Here is a 25,782-nt window from a genome sequence, read left to right as displayed (position 1 = left end):
TCTTTGTTAAGACAACCATTTGAGCAACTTGTTTGAAGTAGGATGATATGCGACTGAAACAAATCAATTATCGGAGTTATGAACTTACAGATTTTCAAGTTCGTACCTGTCATTATGACATTAGTTTCATTTGTTTTACATATACTAATAGTTTTTATGCATATTTTCCTTACTGGATGTGGTTTTTATTTGAGCTGAAAATGTATGGCTAAGGTAACGTTTGGATGTTAGTCCCATGTGAAGTTTTATAACCAGAATAACAACTTTGATTCACACAAGCCTAAACAGAAGGATACTTCTATACTTTAGATCTGACAATAATTTATTTCGAACATTATAATTGGTTTGACTTCTTATCGCACCTCTATGTGGCATATTTCTCTAACCAGTAAATGTCATTCCGATCCGATCAAGTGTTTTGTGACTGCGTGCAAGTACATTTCCTTATAATCATCATTATAGACCAATTGTGCTTATTTTCGTAGGGGTATTTATTCAAGTGTGTAATGTGTCTGTTTTCCAGATTGATGTGTGCATGCTAGAATTCAGGTGTATGTATACCTTACACACTTATTTAAATATAAAGGCTGAGCCACTCTTAAGTCAGTGACCTTAGCCAGAGACTGGTTTCTACTTTTACGCATTATCACTCCGTTTGTCTGCTCATAGATGAAATGCATATATCTTCAATACATTTCATATTTTGACTTCTCAAATTCATGTTGCCGTGAACAATTGTGTCAGTAAATATGTATGAAATCAAACGTCGGATATATATTTTAACTGACATCAAACATGCTTTATAAAAGTAGTGGATTTGAAGTCTATCGCTTACAATATACATATACATATGATAACTGGAGAATTTGAATACAAATTTTACCATTTACACAGTTTTGTTTACTTATCTCACAATCTGTTTAATAAACTAGTTCGTTCTCTTCCAGTATAATGTAATCATATTTGTGTGTAAGACAAGTAAAATTATGCTGCATAAATATGTTTACAGCATCCCTTGAAAACTAGTGGTTAATCTATTATTGGATAAGTGAAATTAGTGTAAATAAAGGACACATAGCTAGGAAACTTTCTTGGGGAAAGTGGTGATCTGAAATTTCGGAAAATTATCTAGTAATATTGTTTATGTTAGCAACGGATTTTCCGGATCTCACCAACCTTCAGTATGTCACGTCTTAAAGTTAACATTTAACAATTTATCCAATAAACCTTTACACAAATTTAATAAGCTTGAATTATTGATACTATAAGGACTTCGATAAAAGACCTGTGAAACCATGGGCTTATCTTTGATAATAGAGTTGAGACAAAGTAATTCTATTTGGTTGTAGTTTATCATTACAGAAAAGGTATTGAAATAAAGCATTCGCATTAAGTGGTGTAGGATTTCCTCGTATTTTGTTAGATAAGTTCAACAAATGTTTGTTAATCTGTGGAAGAGAATTGGAATTAACATCATTATTTGAATAACATATTACATGGAATTAACTTGGAAATCCTTTCGAACAACTGGTCCCTATGAAGCTGACTAACAGGTCATGGGCTATCAGGATCGACTTCATATAGAAATAAATATACTAAAATCTTTACAAATTTTATAAGATCTTCACATAGTGAATTAATAAATCCAGAATTTTAGCTAGATGCTTTTGAAATGCATATTGACGATTGATTTCAGAATTTTTGAGATCCAAACTCAGTTATTTAGTATCCTTGCGCAACTATCTTTCATTTTTATGGTCGATATTTTAGCTTTTAGTACTCTATTTCGTAATATCCTAGATTCGGGGGTGTATCGTGTTTGAATATTTGCAAAGGGAAGTTTAGGATAACCAGCTCAAATATTCTGGAAAAATTGGGTAGGTGCAGACTACTTGCTTATGGTGTACACGATAATCGATATCTGTGTTTGGAGATGTCTAATGACGTGCCTCATAATCGGTCATAGTGGTGTGTTTGCATTCATTTTCTATCTTAACCAACATATTAAGCTCCAGTCTTCTCGTAAATTTTATGTCTTAAATCCATCGCTTTTTGAACTGCGTTTTCCAATGGTTGCTCTTCTTCACTATTACTATTATTTCAGTTCGATTTATATTCTTAATTTTACCTCATCGAATTGTTATAGTATGGAAATTTGGGCTGTAACATGCATATCCCTTGGTTTATATTGGTTTTGACTAAGTATTTGGCTATATACTAACCAGTTGTACATTTGGAACTAATCCCAGTTTCTATGTGATAGTATTTATACACTGTTAACTAATTAGTAAGATCGACCACATAAGGATTATCAAATAGTGGAAATTTGCAACTTAAGCGGATGATTTAGTGGTGTTATGTTGTATGAGCTAGATAGTGTAGTTGCAAATATTTCATTGTTGTAGACAGCGTCATCAAGTCCTACTGTCAAAAAACTACCTAAATCACGCATCGTGGCAAGCGAAAATGATCAGTTAATATAGATAAAGTTTGTGTTTGATGTCCGTGGGTCGAAGTGAATTAATCCATAGAAATGACCAACAGCTACCCTCATACTGTTTCCAGACTTTATGTACACATGCTTTGTGCTTACGATACACAGATTACTCAATACGGTTTTGATTTTTTTCTTTTGTTCATCTGGTACAATGATGCAATTAATCCCACCTAACTTTCACAAACTCATCTGAGTTTTTCAGACCATTTATTTACGGATTTCGTTTCTGATCAATATCTTTTAATAATAATGAAAGACGTTATGCACTTGGTTATTCATGTAGACTTATTGGACTGTTCACCATGGTTACATTCTTATCATGGTATATATTATGATTCTGAAAACAATTTAAGTGTACATTTTTAGGTTTCGTTTGTTGTATGGTCCATTACAGTCAAGAAACTATACTACTTATGTTTTGCAAGTAGTCAAAGTGTAAAACATGTTTTTCCAATTTATCATTGGGCAGCTCTATTTATAAAACAAGAAACGTATCTTAAAACGTCTTATTTTATGGAGATAAAAAACCATGATATGAACAAAATAATACAAGTACATTTAATATTTCGACATTAGTTATATAAATACACTCGAACACTAGTTTACGGTAATGAAGTCGGTCATGAGTAAAAGTAAGTAGATAGGAAAATAGGTGAGACTATAATTTATGCACGACCTTTGAGTGACGCCTTAGTGACCTTGAGAGTGTCCACCTACTTACTAGGGCCAAGTGAGGGTTATAAAGGAGTTTGAAAAATAAGGATTATGATTTACAGCTGATTGTTCGGGTTGGGAATTAGATATATGTTTTTCATCACGAACTGACATCAGCTAAAACGGCAAAACGCTGTTTAGACAAATGGATGAATGGAATTCGCTCCAAAATCCGAGACATGTTATCCTGAATCTGATTGGTTCGTCCATAAATTATAGTCTTGTAGTTCGAGGAGTAGCTTTGTATAAATTCCACCACTAAAAATAGTAATATCTCAAAACTACTGAAAAAAAGTGTGATATTCAGTCTGATCACGTTTCTAAGTATTATCTTAATACATACAGTGCATCATGTCCAAAAAGTTAAGACAATTCAAAGTTGATGAATAGAATAAAGATTTAACTGATATGGGGTAAAATTAAATCACAAATTTATCAGATGAACGTCTGATTTGTAATTTCAACGATATCAATGGTCATTTCATCATCTCATGTGCTTAATCTACTAACAATTTCTAAAGTGAGCATTTCAGGAAAGTCTGGAATATTCTGATCACTTTTTTACATTTCATTTACAAATTGAATAGATTAGATAACCTACTGAGAATTAATTAGTTCTCTCTTAATACCAGGTCATTCGTTGAGGTCACTTATTTGTCACATTCGGAAGCATTTATCAGTGTAACTTAGTGGACGACAAAATAAGTGAATTATGTTGTCGATTCTGCGACACGTGGTAGATACGGAAAACTCGTACTTTGATTTTTCCTTTGAAACCTTACCAAATCCAGTCGTAAATTACAAGATATACACTCCTTGACTGTTTTATCTTGAGACCGCTGACCAATTTCATGTGACAGATTATTGATCATAATCTTAATCCTAATTTGGTTTATTTCTCGTCTACTATTTGCGCGGCAGCCCAGTGTCTCAGAATTGATCAATTACAATACTGACTTGCACCACTAATCTTGAGCCGACAGTTAAGTCCCCATTGATTCGTTATTTGGAAGCTCCTCTGTACACCCTGCCTTGAGTCCAAAAATCAGTAACCAGCTTCTACATTATTTATATTTCAAACAGACGTGATTTACATACAGACATACCGGACGGTGTCACAACAAAGTTGCTGTGAATAAGGGAAACTGAGTAATAGACTGGCAGCAAACTAGGAGTAGTAAGTGGCATGATAGTAGTTAATGGGTTAACCGAAAGCTTATAATAAACAGAATCCATGGAATGTAATTGGGATTGATAAAGACGTACAGTATAATTTGAAATTTTTTTTTAGATTTATTGCATTTTGTATTTGTAATATAACAGATGATATGTATTTGAGTTAAAATAATGATGACTGCGTATAGATATAAGTAACATCTAAAGTATCCCAATACACAATGATGATGAATAAGAACTTTCGTCTAAATTTGAACGAACAGTTTCACAATATTTGGGCGTCGAGTTAATGTGAGTCATTAAAGAGGAAGAATGTATTTGTAAAATCTCAGGAAAATATAATCAAACAACAAAATTATCGACCAGATTGCCAGGCGAAACGTTGGATTTACTTCGAAATTCATTCGCTGAGATTTTACAAATACATTCTTCCTCTTTAATGTCTCACAATGGTGATGAGTCAGCTTATTTGAGTATGATATGAACTAATACACACTTTAATATAAAATGCGAAGAGATATTTCATGAAAAGATTATTGAATTATGGGTCTTTGTTAATCAATATAATCACTTGTATAAGTTATCGGAATCCATTTGTCATTATTTAGAACGTACTAGATATTAATCTAAAATAAAACACGAAAGTTACGATAAATCTTCCATTGAAAAAACAAACTACTATCAAAATGACATGGAAAATTTTACTCACATATGGACCAAATAAGAGTTTATTGCTAATGAAACAGGATTTTTACAGCGCTTTCTCAATGTTTATGGATTATTTAGTGTATATAATTCATCAACATATGTTTGGTATTGAAACTCACTTATGCAACTGAACATCCATTTGCTTTCGAATACTTTTTGAGGCCGTAAAATACTTTTTATCTCCTGTATATTGATTCTACATTGTTTGTATACAACTGCTAATGTAGTGACATAATGACGTTAGTAGACTATGACACAGTGATCATATCTAAATTTAGTCACACATCTTTATGCCTTAGAAGTACTTTCTATGCAGTGCGCAGTAATGTAATCCTTATTTACTCAAAAATCTGTAAAACTGTCTTCTTGAAAATGGTCATTAATGTGATACATATATAGTCATCACTTTTATAGTTTTCTGAAGAATTAGAAAGGATGACCTATTAGTCATGTGAAGAAATTCGAATATATCAATTCTAGCTAAAGTTTGTACTCATGTTACGGTTCAGAAGAATAATGAAGTCTACACGAATAAACCATGTAAATTAGAGAGCAAAACTCTACCATAAAGTGTATGATATAGAAAGAAGCTTGAAATAATAACTATTAATTTTTAGCCAGTTTTTATCTAATGAAAAAAAACTTTTGGAAGTAAATAATTTGTGGAAAAGAGATTTATATCGTCCAGTGCAAACAGACTTTACGTAACAGACTTAACAAAACTTTTGAAGGTCTTTCCCGGTAAGAGCATAATATACTGATAGCCTAGAGTTGATCAAACACAATTAAGATAATGCCTTTTGTGTATTGCGCGAAATCCAAAGTACTGTGATAATGTACGTTGTTATTCACTAAATGAAAATTGGCAATATTTGGTTCGTTAAATGCTTGAAGTCAATAAACACATCTATTTTGCAATCAAAAAGTAAATTTTAAGTGGTGCTTGACATAAATTACACAACATACCTGCTCCAAATGCAGATTGTGTGTTTAATTACTTGATGTCGTTCATTGCGTAATCAAGTGTTTAGTGAAGCTAAATGATGTTCTCTCATTTTTATGCTTACGGTGAATGTCAATCCTGAATTGCTGAAGTTCGTCAACAGAAAGGTGGTGAAGCGTTGTATTATAGCTGATATCAGTTCGTGTTGGAAACCTTGATCCAAATTTGTAAAACTAACTCAAAACTTCAGTTTAACACATAACATTTGACCCTAACCTTTTGGGATTAGAATTGATGCTAGTCGGTGACGAAAGTCCTACGAGGTGATTACTCTAATCCACAACACTAGCCCGACTCCTAACATATATGTGAAATTGACCCTTTTCTTCTACAATGGATAATTTGACATGTGTGAGTTAATTATTTGGATCCAAGTTGTTATTCCACTACTTTGCATTGTTTATTGTTTTACAACTAGGTAGTGTTTTCAGACTGGCTGACAATTTGCCCAAGGATGTCAGCATATTATAGTTTTACTTCTCTGTCTGTAAATCGAAAATATCATGTCATAGGAATTCGTGCCTTTGTATTTAGATCGCTCATTGACCCAAACGCTTGTACGAAATAGTCTTAGATTGTCCTAAATTTTTCTTGAAAAGAATTAATAAATTAAGATTAAAGGTTTACGGTTGTAAAGAATGTATCAAATTTAGAATAAATGATTGAGGTCTAGATTTAGTGACGCTATTTATTTTAGTATCAAGTACAATCTATACGAATAATGCGAAACATATCAATTGGTTAAATTATCATCAGTTTTTAATGTAAAGGATCAGTCCTTCATTACTATAATATAATACAAAAGTCATTTATTTTAGGATTTCCCCAAAAATCTTATATTCATTTCCTTGGCTATAATTAACTTGTCAATATATTTTATCCTTTTACCTAAATTTCTATTAAAATTTAAACTGTATAACATACTTTTATTTACAACATATTAAGTAAGCAAAGTTTTAACATTCTTAACATTAGTGTATTCTTTCTTAAATCAATCGAATTATTTAATCATTCATGAAATCTATTTTTTCTAATGAACATTATATTTCTGTTATTCCTGAGTATGTAGTACAAATAATTTTTGGTTAAGTAACAACAGGAATCTTTTTTTTAACGGTGAAACAATATTTTTTTTCACTGGATTTTATTCATATTTTTGTCATATTCATATTACCCTACCCCCCAAAAAAAAAACAAATAAATAAATGACCATTTTCAAAACCCTTTTTTTCTGATAACTTTCGAAGCCCATGAAATAATGAATAAAAATTGTATAATCTATCATGAATTGTGTTTTTTGTTTTGTTTTATTTGCTTGTTATTTGATATTTATGTAAACTGACAGAAAAAATAATTATGATTCAAAAAACGTTTTTTTCAAATTTTATTTTTGAAATGATCGTTTAGTTATTGCTAGAATTAATTTATCAGTATGAGGTTGTGAAGATCACTAAGTTATTCATTGAGATCATGAACCGATTGATGTTAGACTACTGTTGGAAACACTGGACGGTCGTTTGATTTTATTGTGGGACTCCTCAGCAGTGTGCATCCACGATCTCGCTCGCGGGATTTGAACCCGGGGCCTCGTGCGCGAACGCCTAAACTCTAGATCACTGAGCCGACATACAATGGTGTTAATGTCTAACATCAACCGATTCACGAAATTTCGCCACCACCTTCCACTATACTGAAGTAGACATCTGTCTCTACCCGACACGGAATAAAACGAAACAGCCGTCCAGTTCTTCCAGATTTTAACGGTGAACCAAGATAAATCGGTTCATGATATTAATCAGGAACTTAATAATCCATACAATCCTGTACTGATAGTTACTATGTGCTCACTAGTGACCAGTTTCTTGAGGGAATTCTCGGAGTTCTATTGGAAAGCCGTAACCAGTGGAGCCAATCCGTGTTGGGTAGAGACAGGTATTTACCTCGGTACAATGGAAGATGGTCGTGCAATTTTATGGATTGGTTGAGGTTAGACATTAACACCATTAGATGTCGGCTCAGTGGTCTAAAGTTTGAGCGTTCGCACACAAGACTGAAGGCCCTGGGTTCGAATCCCGTGAGCGAGATCGTGGATGTGCACTGCTGAGTCCCGCAATCTGCCGAAACGGCCGTCCAGTGCTTCCAAGATTTCAATCATGGTCTAACATCAATCGGTTCATGATTTCAATCAACAATTAATTCAACAGAATTGTTCATTATTTTGTTTTCCTCTTTTTTTAATAATCTAAAAATTTGTAAACATTTAGAAAAAGTTCAATATTCTATGATTAACAGAATTATTGAATCTATGTGTTACTTGATATTCTTTGTAAATTATGAAGAATTCAAGAAGAAAAAAACAGTTGTTTAATACCGAACTGTATGTTAGATCTGGATATGATTTTTATACACTGGGGACCCTTAACTATAATTCACTGAATAACAGGAAAAAAAAAGTTAAACTGATGCGAAAGCTATTTCTATCGATTAATAGTCCAGAAGATTTTAAAATAAATATATTGACTTAGTATCTCCTTTTTTTAATGTTTCTCATTCCAGCTGAAGTGGAAAATAGGAAAAGATGATAGAAGTGTATAGGAAACATATTGAGAAAATCACCAAAGACCGAAGAATACATTGCTTGAGGAATTGAAAGCAGACATGAAAAAGATGATTAGCAACTGGAATGGACTGTCCTTCACGGAGTTGGATGGAAAATGCTAGTGGACAAACCATGCTCTTTTACGAGGGGTAACAGGCGTAAGTAAGTAAGTCGGTACTAACTCATTATTTGTATAAATATAATAATGATAATTTTCGATTATTTTGAAATATATAAATTTTAGTTTCTAGTGATTCGAAGTTTCTGCGGGTTATATTCTAAAATTATCTCATTGTCATTCAAATTAGTTTTCAAGTTTTATTTTAGATTATTCAAGTTCATTTTACCATAGTATATCAAGTTACAGTCTTATTTTAACTTTAAAAAATCTAATTTAGGAGAATGTGTTGAGACTATAATTTACAGACGATCTTTGAACGACGCCAGAGTGACCTTGAGTGTTCTAATAACTAGGACCAAATGAGGGTTATAAACCAGTGTAAGGTATTAGAATTATGATTTACAGTTGATGGTTATGGTTAGGAATTAGATTTAGGATTTTCATCACGAACTGACATAAGCTATAATACAAAAATTCATTTGGCCAAATGAATGAATGAATTTCGCGCCAAAATCTGAGACCTCTTATCTTATATCTGTTTGGTTCGTCCATAAATTATAGTCTCGCTGAATAAGTTAAAACTATAAACTTTCTATACTAGTATTGTTTCAATACTTTTGGCTCAAAAGTAAATTTCTGTTCTAAATATGAACTTTTTTGTTTCATGAATATCAATGCATTCATTATCTCATCAACAGACTACTTTTATTTTGTCAATAAAACATTATTATTAATGACAAATCTACCTTAATGTATTAGTGTTAGTTAATCTACTTGGTTAACAAGATCTTTTGATATGTATATCAGGGAAGAAAACAATAGTTAATGTTTGTTTGTTTTGTCACATTTATAACTTTTTACTAAAAAAGTTCTTAATCCAATTTCTTCGTCTAATATTCAATAGTTTAAAATCATTTATTTGAATAAAGCTAGTGGTTAGCGTTTTTTGGCGAGTTAGTACTCTATGGGATGGGATTGCTAACCGCATGCCAAATGCTCCTCCTTTATCCAGGCTTGGGACCGACAGAAGCCACGGAGGGGCTCCAGGCGGAGTTGTGTACAGTCCAAATCGCAACACTACGGATCATTGTGGAACAATCAGTTGAATGGAATTCATCACTCTACATCAACTTCTTTTTCCATGAGAAAGCGTTTGATAGCGTGGACAGGACAACACTATGGATGCTTCTTCGGCACTACGGTGGATTAAACTGCAAAATCGTGCATGGAGGACAACTGACAGACTCGTTCAAGGTAAAGACCGGTGTCAGACAAAGTTGCTTACTCTCACCTTTCTTTATCCTGGTGATCGAATGGATCATGAAGACGTCAACATTTGATAAAAAGCATGAGATACAGTGGACAGCTGGAATGCAGCTGGACGATCTAGACTTCGCAGATGACCTGGCTCTTCTGTCGCACACACAACAACAAGTGAAGGAGAAGACGACCAGTGTAGCAGCAGCCTCAGCAGTAGTAAGTCTCAACATACACAAAGGGAAGAGAAAAGTTCTCCGATACAACACAGCATGCACCAATCCAATCACAATTGACGGAGAAGATTTGGAAGATGTAAAAACCTTTACATATCTGGGCATAATCATTGATGAACATGGTGGATCTGATGCAGATGTGACGGCGCGGATCGGTAAAGCAAGAGCAGCATATTTACAACTGAAGAACATCTGGAACTCAAAGCAACTGTCAACCAACACCAAGGTCAGGATTTTCAATACAAATGTCAAGACAGTTCTACTGTATGGGGCAGAAACCTGGAGAACTACAAAAGCCATCATCCAGAAAGTACAGGTGTTTATTAACAGTTGTCTACGCAAAATACTTCAGATCCGTTGGCCGGACACTATTAGCAACAACCTACTGTGGGAGAGAACAAACCAGATCCCAGTGGAGGAAGAAATTAGGAAGAAGCGCTGGAAGTGGATAGGACACACATTGAGGAAAGCACCCAACTGCGTCACAAGACAAGCTCTCACATGGAATCCTCAAGGCCGAAGGAAAAGAGGAAGACCAAAGAACACATTACGCCGAGAAATGGAAATAAACATGAGAAGAATGAACAAAAATTGGATGGAATTAGAAAGGAAGGCCCAGGACAGAGTGGGTTAGACAATGCTGGTCGGCGGCCTATGCTCCATTGGGAGTAACAGGCGTAAGTAAGTAAGTAAATCAATATGTAAATGTAAAGATTGTAATCTTTTGATATACATCAATAGTCTTAAAAATTCTTAACTAGATTAAGGTGAATTCATTAAAAGTGTTTTATGTATCTATTCTTATTTCACTCATTAGTTTCTATCAATGAATACAGGTTTTTAAAAAACATTTTAAAAAAATTAAAAAAAGAATCTTCCAGTAACTTATATTTTTATGTAACAGTTATCTTTTTCGTCAAATCATTTTCATAACTGCTTTTAATAAATCTTCAGTAAACATTACATAGTCCTTCCATTTTTCCTCTAATGGAAAAATATTATGATATTAAATAAATTTCTTTATTTAAAAAAAATGAATTTCGTACTATCCATATCAATGTTAAGAAACTAATAAATACTTCTCATTTGTTAAATAGCCTTATAAATTCACTAGTTGAAATCACGAGTCAATTAAAGCTAGACCACCGTGGAAAACCTGGAAGCACTGGACGGCCGTTTCGTCCTGGTATGGGACTCCACGATCCCGCCCTCCGCCTACTGAAGACAATGGTGACGGTGGTGAAATTTCGTGGATTGGTTGAAGTTAGACATTAACACCGTTGGAGGCCAGCTCAGTGGTCTAGTGGTTAAGCACCTGGCGCGAGACTGGCAGGTCCTGGGTTCGAATCTCGTGAGGGACGGGATCGTGGATGCGCACTGCTGAGGAGTCCTGCAACCGGACGAAACGGCCGTCCAGTGATTCCAGGTTTTCCATGGTGGTCTAGCTTCAATTAACTCATGATTTCAACTATTGAAATTACTAAAATCTCCACAAAACCCCTCCTGATGGTCTTATAAATTTAACATACAGATTATTACGTTTCCAAACTTTTAGAATAGACACTTATCACCTTAAAAATAAAAGAAAAACGATTTGCCTCCTTCTTATCATATGAATGAATGAATAGTCAAAATATTATGGACTTGAGAATATCTTACTCGTGTATAATAGATTATATCATTTCTTGACAAGAAAAGAAAAAAACCCCACTCGGAATAGTTGATAATATTGTGTAAACAAATATCGTCCAATTATTAATCAATACATGTTTGTTTCATTTATCCGATAATAAAAAGAGGAAATTCATTGTGTTTCAATGAATGATCTCTTTAAATTCTACTTATATCAAAGAGAATGTATATAGTTGTACTTTATGAAACAAAATAAATAGGCTCAAAAAAAATTCGGTGATTTAAAGATTTTATGTTTCTACAAAATTGGGCGTTTTTGAGCTTGATCAACAATTGGAGTTTATGAAGAGCACAATGCTGTCTTACAATAACAGAAAACAATTGTCCATTGTTTTGTACTTTTGAATAGTTTAATTTATTAGGTCATTGATGAAAATGAACTTTAATCTATACAAATTTCACTAAGTTCCTAAGTAAAAAATCTCTATTAATTTAATGAATACGTTAAATGTTTAAAAAGTAGCATGTAATAAATTTTTGATAGATAATTATGTAATATCCTTATTTGTTGTATCTTGTAGCCTTATGTCCTATTAATATATAACGTAATGATACCGCCAATTAGAGAATAGTGATTTATCGACTGGATCGATGACGCGTAAATCTGTAAAAGCAGTCTAGAATCCTTATCGGTCATGCTTCCTGCCTAGCCCTGCTTGTTAAGTCCAGAACACTAATCTCAGCCTCTGTGATATGAATCATTTATTTCAAATATACTGGGTTTATATACAAACCAAACAGACCATATCGTACCATAAAATAAAAAATAACATTTGTACAAATTTAGCCAAACGTGGCTGTGAATGTGGGAGATAGTAATTCATAGACTGGGCAGAACTCAAGAATGGTAAATTGTATATTAATAGTTCATAGTTCAAAATAAAGCTTATGATAAGAGGTACACGAATATGTATAGTTTAGTTACTTAACAATTATACAATCAATCAATATATATATATATATATATATATATATATCGTATTGGTCCACAAATAGTTCTCAAAAATTACCATTCATAATTCTCGTCGAGATATAACATTATCAAATAACATTATCTAGTTATAGACTTTTAAGTAATGAAACTTATATAAGATTTTTGATTGCGGTAAAATAAAATGTTTGACTTACGGTTTTATGACAATAGATGAAATTGATATTGACGAACTACAGTTGTCTTTGATATTTGCCTTATTGTCTTATATATAATTAATATTTCCTTTTTTTTGTAAAGATAAACGTAATAAGTTCTGAACTAGTGACATACTAATTTGACAAATTTTATTATAAGGGTAATATTGAAGTAAAATAATCTGTCCGACTTTTTTTTTTAAAAAAAACGTCTCTTAAAACCTTATTGTTTAATAACAGTAATATTATGAAATAATGAATTACAAATTTTGACATTTTGATAAGGAGTATGTTATGTCTTCTTTTTGAACGCCATTTGTTATATCTGGTCATCACTGTTTATCATGTCGGAATAGCTTATTACTTATAATTGTAAAAAAAAAGATGAGGAACCACTGCAATTCCCACAAAATGAAAGTAAGAACACAAACACCGGTAGATGTGATGATTTATTAACCCCCAAAACACGACGACGAGGACAACAACGACTGTAGTCAAAGAAATACTGATTTATATATTGATTCATACACCCATTTTTGATTCATAATTAGAATAAAATTATACTTAGTTATAACAAATCTTATGTCTAGTATAGTTCGTGTTGATACAAGAATAACGTATATTATATAGAATAAAATATTCCACTGGAAAACAAAACCGAATGCTACACTAAGTAATTATCACTTTGAATTGACAAAACGGAAGTAATGTCGAAGAAAAAATCGCAATGAGTAAATCAATCTAACTTTGACTTTTCTTCACATTGTATCAAAGTATAAATTTATTTTTTTTGTATTGTATAGAGAATAACACCTATGATCAGAGTTTTGAAATCATCTACATATAATATTTTATTATTAACACTTCTTAGAACTTTAGCTATTATTCGATGGAATCTTTCTATGTGACATCTAAACTTTCCAGAGAGTATATCATATTGGAAAGTCGTCAGTGAATATTATATGTATGATCGAAGTACACTTTTTTATTGTTTACTCACTAATTAATCAAATGTTATATTCAATTTATTCTGATATTAGGGATGAGTAATCACTGTGAATTAGGTTTTAAATAAAATTCGGGTATAAAAAGTTAGGTCTAACAGTCAAACACTAAGGAACGAAATGATTATACTTAAGATTGATTACTCAGGTTACAGAATTAGCTGTTTTAAACAGAAATATTGAGTTTACATAGTTTAAATCACGAAGTAATCTTAACTAGACCATTATTGAAAACCTGGAAGCAATGGACGGTTATTTTGTCTTTATGCGACTCCACAGTAATGAGCATCTATGAACCCGCATCCAGAAATCACTTGTGAAGAGCTTTAAGATGCGATTCATGGAGTTTCAATAAGAATGTATGACAAATGGAGTTCAATCACATCGGGTTTAAGGCAGTTATCCGCCACAGCCACTTGATGTCTGCTCAATATCGTGAATTGAGTAAATTTAGATAGATTTAACATTTTTGTTACTGAGCTAATAGAGCTGTTATATATACCAAACCTTGGACAAATCGATAACTGCTATTCATACATTTGTATATAAAAAACACTCTTGTACGATTAAAGTTGAGGTTTGTTGATCATTCATGAAATACTTCAAAAATATCCTAGGTATTGCTATTTGTATCAGTTAAACACAATTCTACCATGTTAAGGATACCCAAATGTGCCAATTTTCTTATGAAATCAAATATTGTGATGAACAATAAGTGTGAAATGTATTTATAAAGGAAAACCCAAATAAAATGTGCAAATAATGTACTTAATGTATGATTTTCATATCTTACTAAGCCATTGTGACTGTATCAATTGGTTTCCCCCAACTGAGTTTTCATTCACCATTAAATGACTATGGAGACCTTTGCCAAATGTATTCGAAATAACCTGTTTGTTGAGATTTCTTACTTAATATTATGTATATATTTGTTTTTATACATAAATAATACATTCTAGATTAAAATCATCTCCGAAAATTAATGAAAGTTTTGAACATTGAAAAATAGTCCAGTTTGTTGATATTTTATGGAAGGTGCACACACTGAAGTTCATAAATATTTAATGTGCGCCAAATTCCCATGAACGATATAAGATTGATGTCGGTTCAATGATTTTACTCTACGTCTCAGCCAAAGTTGTCTTTTTTCGACCAATTTCTACCATAGTGAACGAGAACACAAGTGGAGATAATCGAATGTATTTAAACACAAAATTACAGATCATCTTAGTAAAATCTGAGTACTTAATTTACAAACTGTCAGTCAATAGTCTTAGACTTCACTGTTCTTTCATTTCCACACCCACCATTCTCTGTTCTCGCTATCTTTTTGTCTGATCTTCTTAACCTTCTGCCCCCAGGCATTTCACTTTCGATTGGTGATACATACTACTTATATCTGTCGACATCAGTAGCACCACACTACTAGCATTTATAACTGAGCTTAAATTTTAGTAAATGAACAATAAACTTCATTAAAATCTAAGATTTACAGTAATTACATTATATCGATTAATATAAACTATACTTAAAATGAATAAAAATAATATATTTGTAACAGTCAACCCAATGCACAATTTATTCGAAATTATCAAATCAAACCTTGGTAATGGTAACTATATTTAAAGTGGTTGTATGGCTAGAAAGATAGTTGAATTAGACGTGTTTAGAAAAAAAACATTTTATTTTCTGAATGTGATCATTTTTCATTCATTCTGTGTATAATCAGTCAACTGGTATATCTTGTTTTCGAATCAAACATGAATAAATGAATAGTTATATTTAATTCTTCCCATCACAAATAAAATATCAAATGTGATATGGTAATTAGTGATTAAACTGACTGAAATGTCAGGGCCCGACTAAACTATTTGTAGAATGACATCTATTATGAAACTACATAAAAAGGGAGACAGTTAGAAACTGTGGCGGACAACATTTGAGCTTGATATTTCTGGTAACAGTTTGTCATAAGCTCTGACTCAAGCAATAACATTCGAGTAGAGAGCTTTTACAAGGTTGATATATTTCAATAACAAACATTACCTTAAAACATCTCTATCAGCAGAGCTGAGTGGTCCTTTAAGGGGAGGGGTAAACACACTTTAGCCGGTCGACACTATATATGTCTGTGCTCTAAAACCTGATGAAGAGTACAAATTTGACCAATAGTTCCACTTCCAGGTCTGAAAGTCGCCTGATTTTTTAGAGTTTTTTTCATGAGCTCTAATATAGTGGACAGTATTTTTTGTATTATATAAGTCAATATGACTTTTTTGTGGTTATCGAAATAGGGTCTCAGACTTTTCATAGTAACTAGGACGACCAGCGACCATGAACAATTAGATAAAATTACGTATCTCTCCAAAACTCTAGGTAGTGCCTCAATCAACTTCACTGCTGAAACTAGACTACCATTCTTGAAGATCTCTAGTGTCATTCCATCAAGACCTGCTGCCCTTCTTTGCTACAGATTATCTATATGATTTTCAACCTTATCAAGAGTTGGGGGAGCTGTGTTAATTTCGTATTTAGACTTTTGCACATATTGTGGAGCCAGGAGCTAGGTGAATGTCACTTGAACTGTTCTGCAAAATGTTCTATTTGTCAGTCTAATGTAATGGAATGCCAGTCCTGTATTCCACTGCTAGCCACTATCCATCTTTGTTTATAAAGCTTATGACTTAAGGCAATATCGAGGCAGTCCTCACAGGATACACGTATGCAATCATGAGACTAATCAATTGCAGTCCTAAAAAACAATTGAAAGATACAAGCAAACAATACCAAGTGAATTAAACTTCACCTCATTGTACAAGCAGGCTACTATCAGGACTCAGTATCTGAATAGTTAACGTGATAGCGTTTGAAGCGAACAGTAATGGGTTCGAGTCCATAGATGGATATCAACTCTGAGACGCAAGTAAATCCAGCTGAAAATTCACAAATAGAACGGAACACACGTTGTAGATTCCACTGCTAGTTACTATTCATCTTTGTTAGTAAATAACGATTTCATCTTTTTCCATGGTAGTCTAAATAATAAATGCTCTTCTTAAAAAATCGGACCAAATGACTATTGTCACTCATCTGAGTATATTGAGTATAATGTTTATTCCAATTTGAAAAAAAATATATGTAATTTTCAATCACATTGTGCATATGAAGGTGAAATGAATTAGAAAATAGTAAAAAAGGATTATGCAGTATAATCCTTCGTTACATTACGGGAAATATTATTAAAATATTTATATGGATTTTATATGAAGATATATTTTACCATCGTAGGTGTTTATGTGAATATAGTGTTCTATGGAATCTAGATAATGAACGAATGATGAATACATAACATTATTGAACATATTTCAAAAGATAGAACCTAACTCTATGAAATTATCAATGCGAATCATTTTTTTTGAAAACATATTTATATTTAATATGAGAAAAACAATGGAAGGTTATCCAAGTGTGACCAATGACGTTTTATTATTTTTCAATATTCTATGCATTAATTAATCATATAATACAGTAAATATTTAACTATGGTATATAGTATAGTATAGTGTAAATATATACTATAGTATAGTATATGTAGTATATTATTTACTTACTTACGCCTGTTACTCCTCTTAAAGGAGCATAGGCCGCTCACCAGCATTCTCCAGCCAACCCTGTCTTGGGCAATCCTTTCCAGCTCCTTCCAGTCATTATTCATCCTTTTCATATCTGCTTCGATTTCCCGACGTAATGTGTTATTTGGCCTTCCTCTTTTCCGCTTCCCTTCAGGATTCCAAGTAAGGGCTTGCCTCGTGATGCAGTTTGGTGATTTACGTAATGTATGTCCTATCCATTTCCATCGTCCTTTCCTAATTTCCTCCTCAGCTGGAAGTTGGTTTGTTCTCTCCCACAGAAAGCTGTTGCTGATGGTATCCAGCCAATGGATGTTGAGTATCTTGCGTAGACAGCTATTTATAAATACTTGTACCTTCTTGATGATGGTTGTAGTAGTTCTCCAAGTTTCAGCTCCGTAAAGTAGAACTGCCTTGACGTTCGTATTGAAGATCCTCATTTGATATTGGTTGAACGTTGTTTTAAGTTCCATATGTTCTTCAATTGTAGGAATGCGGCCCTTGCTTTGTCAATCCTCACCTTTACGTCTGCATCTGAACCTCCTTCTTCATCAATGAATATGTAGTATGTAGTATGATGATATATAAACACTTATTTATTCTACATGGTAAAAATCTGTATTATGAAAGACTCTTACATTATTATTATTATTATTATTATTATTATTATTATTATTAATAAGGTATATAATTCTAATATTTGTATAACGTGAATAATGTATGTCTCATTGTGTAAGAATTCATTCATTTTGCAATTTGTAAGTATTCACTTTACTATTCACAATTAACTTTAATACAACAATATGATTATCATAGGATTGTAACATTCTTGAAAATTGTTTATTATACTTACTTAATTACTTACTTACTCCTGTTACCCCCCCCAATGGAGCATAGGCCACCGATTAGCATTCTCCAACCCATGCCCAACTCTCCTTCTTTATTCGGGCTTGGAATCGGCAGTAGCCTCGGAGGGTTCCAACCGGAGTTGTTTACTACTCAGTAGTGATAAAATCAGTTAAATTTTAAGTATTTTAGTTAAGCAAGTTCTTTATTGTGTTTTATATAATGTATATATTCAAATTATATTTATTAATAATCTGAATTCAACCTCGAATAGTTTTTCTTTATCAATTATCATTTGTTTATTATTATTTTAATTTACAACCAACTAAATAAAGTTTGATCATAGACAAATTTGTTTAGTTAAATGAATGAATGATAATATTTATGTTCAAATTGTTTTAAATAAAGAATACACAACTGAAGTACTTTTTGGAACTTATTTTTTTAATTTAGATAAATAACGTATCTTTTGGAAATCTTGATGACTAAAATTAAAATCCTGTATCCAAGAAATGCTTGGTAATTATACTGTTTAAAGTTGTTCTTTCTCTTGTTCTAAGACATTTTAGAACATGTTCAAAAAATATCTAAAATATGCTCTCCTTTCTGTTTGTCTAATGTAACTGCTTTGGTAAGTACACGTAAATTTATAAACACGCGGGGGTTGCTTGTTGATCTATGATTAGGTTATTGTTTGATACAGAAGTAATAGTTTGGCTACCGGGTAATTTCTAGTCAATGCAGCGTTAAGCCTCCTAATGATTGTGGTTGTGACATCATCAACTATGTAGTTGAGATTTATAGGTATTGGATTTTTATTCACTGTATTCACTTACATTTTGTTTTCTTTAGGTTTTTCAAATTTATCAACAAGCTTTTGTGGGTAGTAGTTGTCTCTTAGACATCCTTCAACATTCATCAATTCTTCTTTCAGTTTGTCAGTGGTACATATCCCTTCTACCCTATAAAATAGTGTCTTAACCAATGACTTCTTGTAATTATTTAAATTCAGGTAAAGGCAGTTCTAAGTACTTTTTAGATAAACCGAACGTTGAATTGTCCCGTCTCTTCTACATTTTTATGGCAATATCAAGGATTCTTATGAACTGTTCAAGATTTTATTTGTGAATAGCAATCGCTTGTGTATTCTAAAGAAGGCCTTTTAAATGGTCTATTCTTGATTGTTTTGTAAAATTCTTACAAAGAAAAACTAGATATTTAAGAGGAATGATATTGCCTTATACCTATCTTTGTGCTAACAAGCACAATGACATGTACTGGTTAATGGTTGTAAACAATTGTTTTGTTCTCAAGATTAACTCACAATATGACGCAGTATATAAATAAGTAAATGATACACAATTTAAGTACTTTTTGGAACTTATTTTCTAATGTAGATAAATAACACGTCTTTTAGGAATCTCAACGATTAATATTAAAATGATTCAACTTTTCAGTTAGAAATATAATTCAAACTTTACATGGAAAATTATTGCAACAATAGAGCTGATAATAATAAAGTTGTGTGTTTCAACATTATCTTGTTATAATTATAAGTAGAGTACATTTGAAAAGAAAAACAACAATCCAATCAGATTAAAAAATTAGAATCATATTAAAAAAAGAAGAAAATAAAAAATTCCCTTGATACAATATAAGTAGAATTCGATTTTGTTCCTAACAAAACAATTGTTTACAACCATTAACCAGTACATGTCATTGTGTTTGTTAGCACAAAGATAGGTATAAGACAATATCATTCCTCTTAAATATCTAGTTTTTCTTTGTAAGAATTTTACAAAACAATCAAGAATAGACCATTTAAAAGGCCTTCTTTAGAATACACAAGCGATTGCTATTCACAAATAAAATCTTGAACAATTTATAACAATCAACTTACTATAATGAAACATTGGTTAAGACTTAATATTTACATGATATTCAAGTTGATAAGAATGATTTATTTATTAGTAATAAAAATTCTTAGCTTCCAATCTAAGATGTAGTCGCTAATCATAACTATGATGTTTTTCGAAATGACTATTCAGTTACATTAATCTCTAGCCTTAATCTGTATCTGTATTTATTACTAGTCAAACTGCCATAACCTCAGACCAACATTTCGAAGATGATTTAAATATATCAGAAGGGGTTTTTGAAGATTTTAGTCATTTCAATAGTTGAAATCATGAGTCAATTGAAGTTAGACCACTAAGGAAAACCTGGAATCACTGGACGGCCGTTTCGTCCCAGTATGGGACTCCTCACCAGGGTGCATCCACGATCACGCCCCCCACGAGATTCGAACGCAGGACCTATCATTCCCGCGCGCGAGCGCTTAGTCATTAGACCACTGAGCTGGCCTCCAACGGTGTTAATGTCTAACTCCAACCAGTGCGTCCAGGTTTTCCATGATGGTCTGGCTTCGATTGACTATTGATTTCAACTATTGAGAGTTAAATATAGTTTTAGGTTATTTAAGCTAACATAACTGAAATGAGAAAGTTTTTTTAAAGTACACACTCAAATTCTGTATAGAATTTTATTTTGATCTATTCTCAGTAATATCAAAATATTATTTATTAAATTTTGACTATTCACCGAAATTCGATATATTGAGATATTTCACTACTTATATAAGTATCAATATTATAAGTCTGATTTTCAGAATTTATCAGAGTTTTTTATTCCTATAACACTTGGTCATTATACACGAATTGATAAAGTATTTAATATGAGACGTCTATTGTGAGTTAGTGTTGAAAGGAGGTACACATTTGTAAATTTCTGAGATAAGTTTAAGTTTTATTAAGTTATATTAAGCTTATAAATAAATGAAGAGAAACAGAAATATGCACTTCTAGTTTTTTTACTGAAAATGGAAAAAATTAGTAATGTCCACTACAGTCTTATGTTAGTTTGATATCATGAATGAATCAATGTTAAACCACCATTGAAAACCTGGAAGCCTTGAATGGTGTTCATGCGCGAGATCGAAGGTCCTGTGTTCGAGTCACGTGTGTGGGATTGTGGATGCTTACTTTTGAGGAGTCACATACTAGGACGAAACGGTTGTCCAGTTCCTCCAGATTTTCAATAGTAGCCTAACATTCATCCATTCATGATATCAATTTAAACTCAACAATTTCTACAACCCTATACTGTTATTTATCATGTGCTTAATAGTGACTGGCTTCCGGATGAATTACCCGGAGTTCTAGTGAGAAGTTGTGGACATTGCAGTTCAACCGTGTGCGTTATAAGGCATTAACTCACTGAATACAATAGTGGATGGTTGCGCAATATCGTGGATTGATTGGAGTTAGACATTAACACCGTTGGGTGTTGACTCAGCGGTCTAGAGATTAAGCGTTCACCATTCATGATATCAACCTAAACGCAACAATCTCCTCGACCCTATACTACTAATCTCATGTTAGTATTATAATCAAATCATTTTGTTTCCATAGTGTATTTTCAACCTACAATAACCTAAAATTATATTTATTAAGAACAAGATTCAAAATATTTGCACAGCATATCATGCCCTCTTTATCTTGGTAGGACAGATGTTTATTATAATGCTATTGGTAACTCGGGCACAGTACATTACCTAATTATACACCAGTTGTCGTTATTCAACCGCATTTAGTTAGGTTTCAATAACTCAAATATTTATTCATTTATTCAACTCTTACATTATAAATTTGAACAAACTATATATACATTTAAAAATATGAAAAGTCTATTCAAAGTATCAATTTGCTGTAACATATCTACTCACATAAGTATCAGAATTACGCCCAGTCATATGGTGTCTTAAAAGATAATCTTACCTCTTGAAAATGATATTACAAAATTTATTAATTTATCTTTCAGTCATTCGAAGACACTTCATTAGTCTATAATTACAAAAGTATTTAAACATGTGATAAAATACTCATATCTTATTATATCTGGGTTTTCCTTTGAGAATATTGTTTTTATCAGGATAATTATAGATAAGTAGTAAGTAATAAATGTCTGTAATACTGGATTTTAGGCAATAAATCACATATTTAGCTAAGTTAAATTATAAACGAATGTTTAACATATGTAAATAATTATTCTGAATACTATATCAGTGGGAAACAATAATGAACAATAAATAGTTACTATGGCAAGTGTGTCATATTAAAGAGGTTACAACTTTGTATTGCTCAAAATTAATTCTTAATCAAATAGAACTTATTTACCAAGTTAGTTTTCCCTGGTAGAAAAATAAATGTTGAAAATGAATGAAAATTTTAATGGCGAGGAAAGAAATCCATCGTGTCTAAACAAAATCAATGATAATTTTGTTTAAGGTAATAATAGTTTTTTTCACCAATGGCGTCACCATTATTGGAAATGTCTCACTAGATATTCAATATATATTCCCTATAAGTTCAAGATCCTGAAATACAATACGGAGAACATCAACCCAATCAAACTTGGTGAATAATCTCTGAAAGATGTAGAAACCACGTACCCGAGAAGCATCATTGATAAACAAAGAGGATCTGGTGCAGATGTAACGATAGAGATTGGCGAAACAAGGGCAGCATTTTTACAACTGAAGAACATATGGAAGTCAATTAAACTGTCAACCAATATCACAGTCAGAATCTTCAATACAAACGTTAAGACAGTTCTACTGCATAGAGCTGAAACTTGAAGAACTACCACAACTATCATCAAAAATATACAGTTATTCATGAGCGGTTGTCTACGCAAGATACTCAACATCCATTGGCTGGATACCATCAGCAACAGCCCTCTGTGGGAGAGAAAATATTAACTTCCAGCTAAAGAGAAAATTAAGGAAAGACCGTTCAGGTGGATAGGACATTGAACTGAATCACGAGGTTGAAGAAAAGAGGAAAACCAAGGAACAAGTTGTTCCGAGAACCGATGGCAGACATCAAAATAATGACTGGCAACTGGAAAGGGCTGCCCAGGATAGAGCTCGATAGAGAATGCTGTTGAGTGACCTATGCTCCTCTACGAGGGGTAACAGGCGTAAAAAGATAAGTAATTCCCTATAAATTATGAAACATTTATAAGGTGAGGTGTAAACAACCTAAATAATAATGAATTGTTTTTGAAAATATGTAGACCACTTGTATGGTAGTCTGTAATAAAAAAGGCAAAATTCTTTCTACATTTCTTAACCTTTGAATTCAAGTATCGAATTCATCAACACATGAAATATATCAGGAGTTTCTTCTCAAAATAAATTAATTCTTAACTGTAATATAATGCTAGCGTATCTAAATAAATGGCTTTTCATATAATGATTATGATCGTGTTTAAATATCCCCTTGGAATGGAAATTCACTGCATAAGAATAAACAGTGTATTAAAACCAAGTTAGACTTTACACGAACTGATAATCAGTAGTGTCAATGAGATAATTGATATACGATTGAGTAAGTGAAATTCAATTTCTTTTGTAAATTAAGAAGTTCCAATAAAAATATCAGACTCTTAACATAAAGGATAACGAATAATTACCTTAACATAAATCAATGTTATATGTATTACTAATAGTCATTTTATGTATGATATCACATTGTTATGTGTAGTAAGAGATCTAAAAGTTTCAAAGCCAACCTGATACTGTACTAATTACAAGCAAATAGATTGGATGTTTAATTCAGTCGCATGTACTATTGTAGTGTGTACTACTTGTGTCAACATAAGTAGCATATAACTCCAGTCAGGAATAGAATGTCAGACAGCAGAAGGTTGAGAAGATCGTGGAGTAAAGAACGGGAACAGAAAGCAATTGCTATGGAAATACAGGAACGATCAAGTTTGAGACAATTGATTGACATTTTACAAATTAAGTACTTACTGTATGTTTCTCAGATTTCACTAAGATGTTCTGTAATTTTGTGCTCAAATACATTCAATTGTTCCCATTTATGTTCTCGTTCACTACACTATGAAGTTCCTTTAAATACAAGTTCGAAAAATGACAAAATGTTCAATTATTAACCTTGATTTTTAAAAACTAAATCAGAGTTTTATACACTGTTTTAGTTGACAGTAGTGAAAAGAAATTCAAAAGAAAAGACAACATAAATATTCCATATTTAAATAGAATGTCACATTGTGGTGTGTGCTACTCATATTGACATAAGTAGTATATGATGTTAGTCGTGAACAGAAGGTCTGGAAGCGGAGAGACAAGAGGATCGAACAATAAAGAATGGAAACAGGATGCGATTCGTATGAAAATGCAAGAACAATGAAGTCTGAGTCATTTTGAGACAATCGGTGGACATTTTGCAAATTACGTATTTACTATTTGATTGTTAGATTTTATTAACAAGTCCTGTGGTTTTGTGTTAAATACATTCGATTGTCCCCACCAGTGTTCTGTTCATTACAACATGAGCTTGTTTGTCTTCATTTTGATTTAAAGTGAATAGTTGAAGGTTGGATATTGTTTAGAACTTATACTCAAATTAAATAAAACTTAGACTGTTAGTTAAATGACTGTAACCATGAGCAACAGCTTTCTGTGGGAGAGAACAAACCAGATTCCAGCTGAAGAGGAAATTAGGAAAAGACGATGGAAATGGATAGGACACACTACGTCGGGAAATAAAAGCAGATATGAAAAGGATGAATAATGACTGGAAGGAGCTGGAAAGGATTGCCCAGGACAGGGTTGGATGGAGAATGCTGGTGAGCGGCCTATGCTCCTTTAAGAGGAGTAACAGGCGTAAGTAAGTAAGTAAATGACCGTAAACTGATTAGTTTAACAATAAGAAAGATAGTGAAATGAATTTCTGAGTAAAATATTCAGTAAGTTTGTTATAGCAACCGTTTATCGTTTATTATGATTTTCTATTGTTAAAGTATTCAAAATATCCATAAAAACATTCAGCTGTAATTTAATCCTCTCATTAAATATGCAGTTTACTATTTCGTTATATATTATTATTACTATTATTGTATGAAGTTTATTGAAATATGTTATTTGTAATATCACTGTATTGGCAATGTACTTTAACAAAGATATCTTTAAGAATAAATACAGATATAATTAAATACTTCTCTTAAATCATTTAAAAACCACATAAACAATAAGGTTCTTCATTAGTTGAAATAGATAAAGAAAATTTGAAGAAATGTATAAT

This window comes from Schistosoma haematobium, chromosome ZW (assembly GCF_000699445.3).
Source record: "Schistosoma haematobium chromosome ZW, whole genome shotgun sequence".
Taxonomy (NCBI): domain Eukaryota; kingdom Metazoa; phylum Platyhelminthes; class Trematoda; order Strigeidida; family Schistosomatidae; genus Schistosoma; species Schistosoma haematobium.
The sequence above is the reverse complement of the archived record's forward strand: the minus strand, read 5'-3'. Positions refer to the sequence as shown.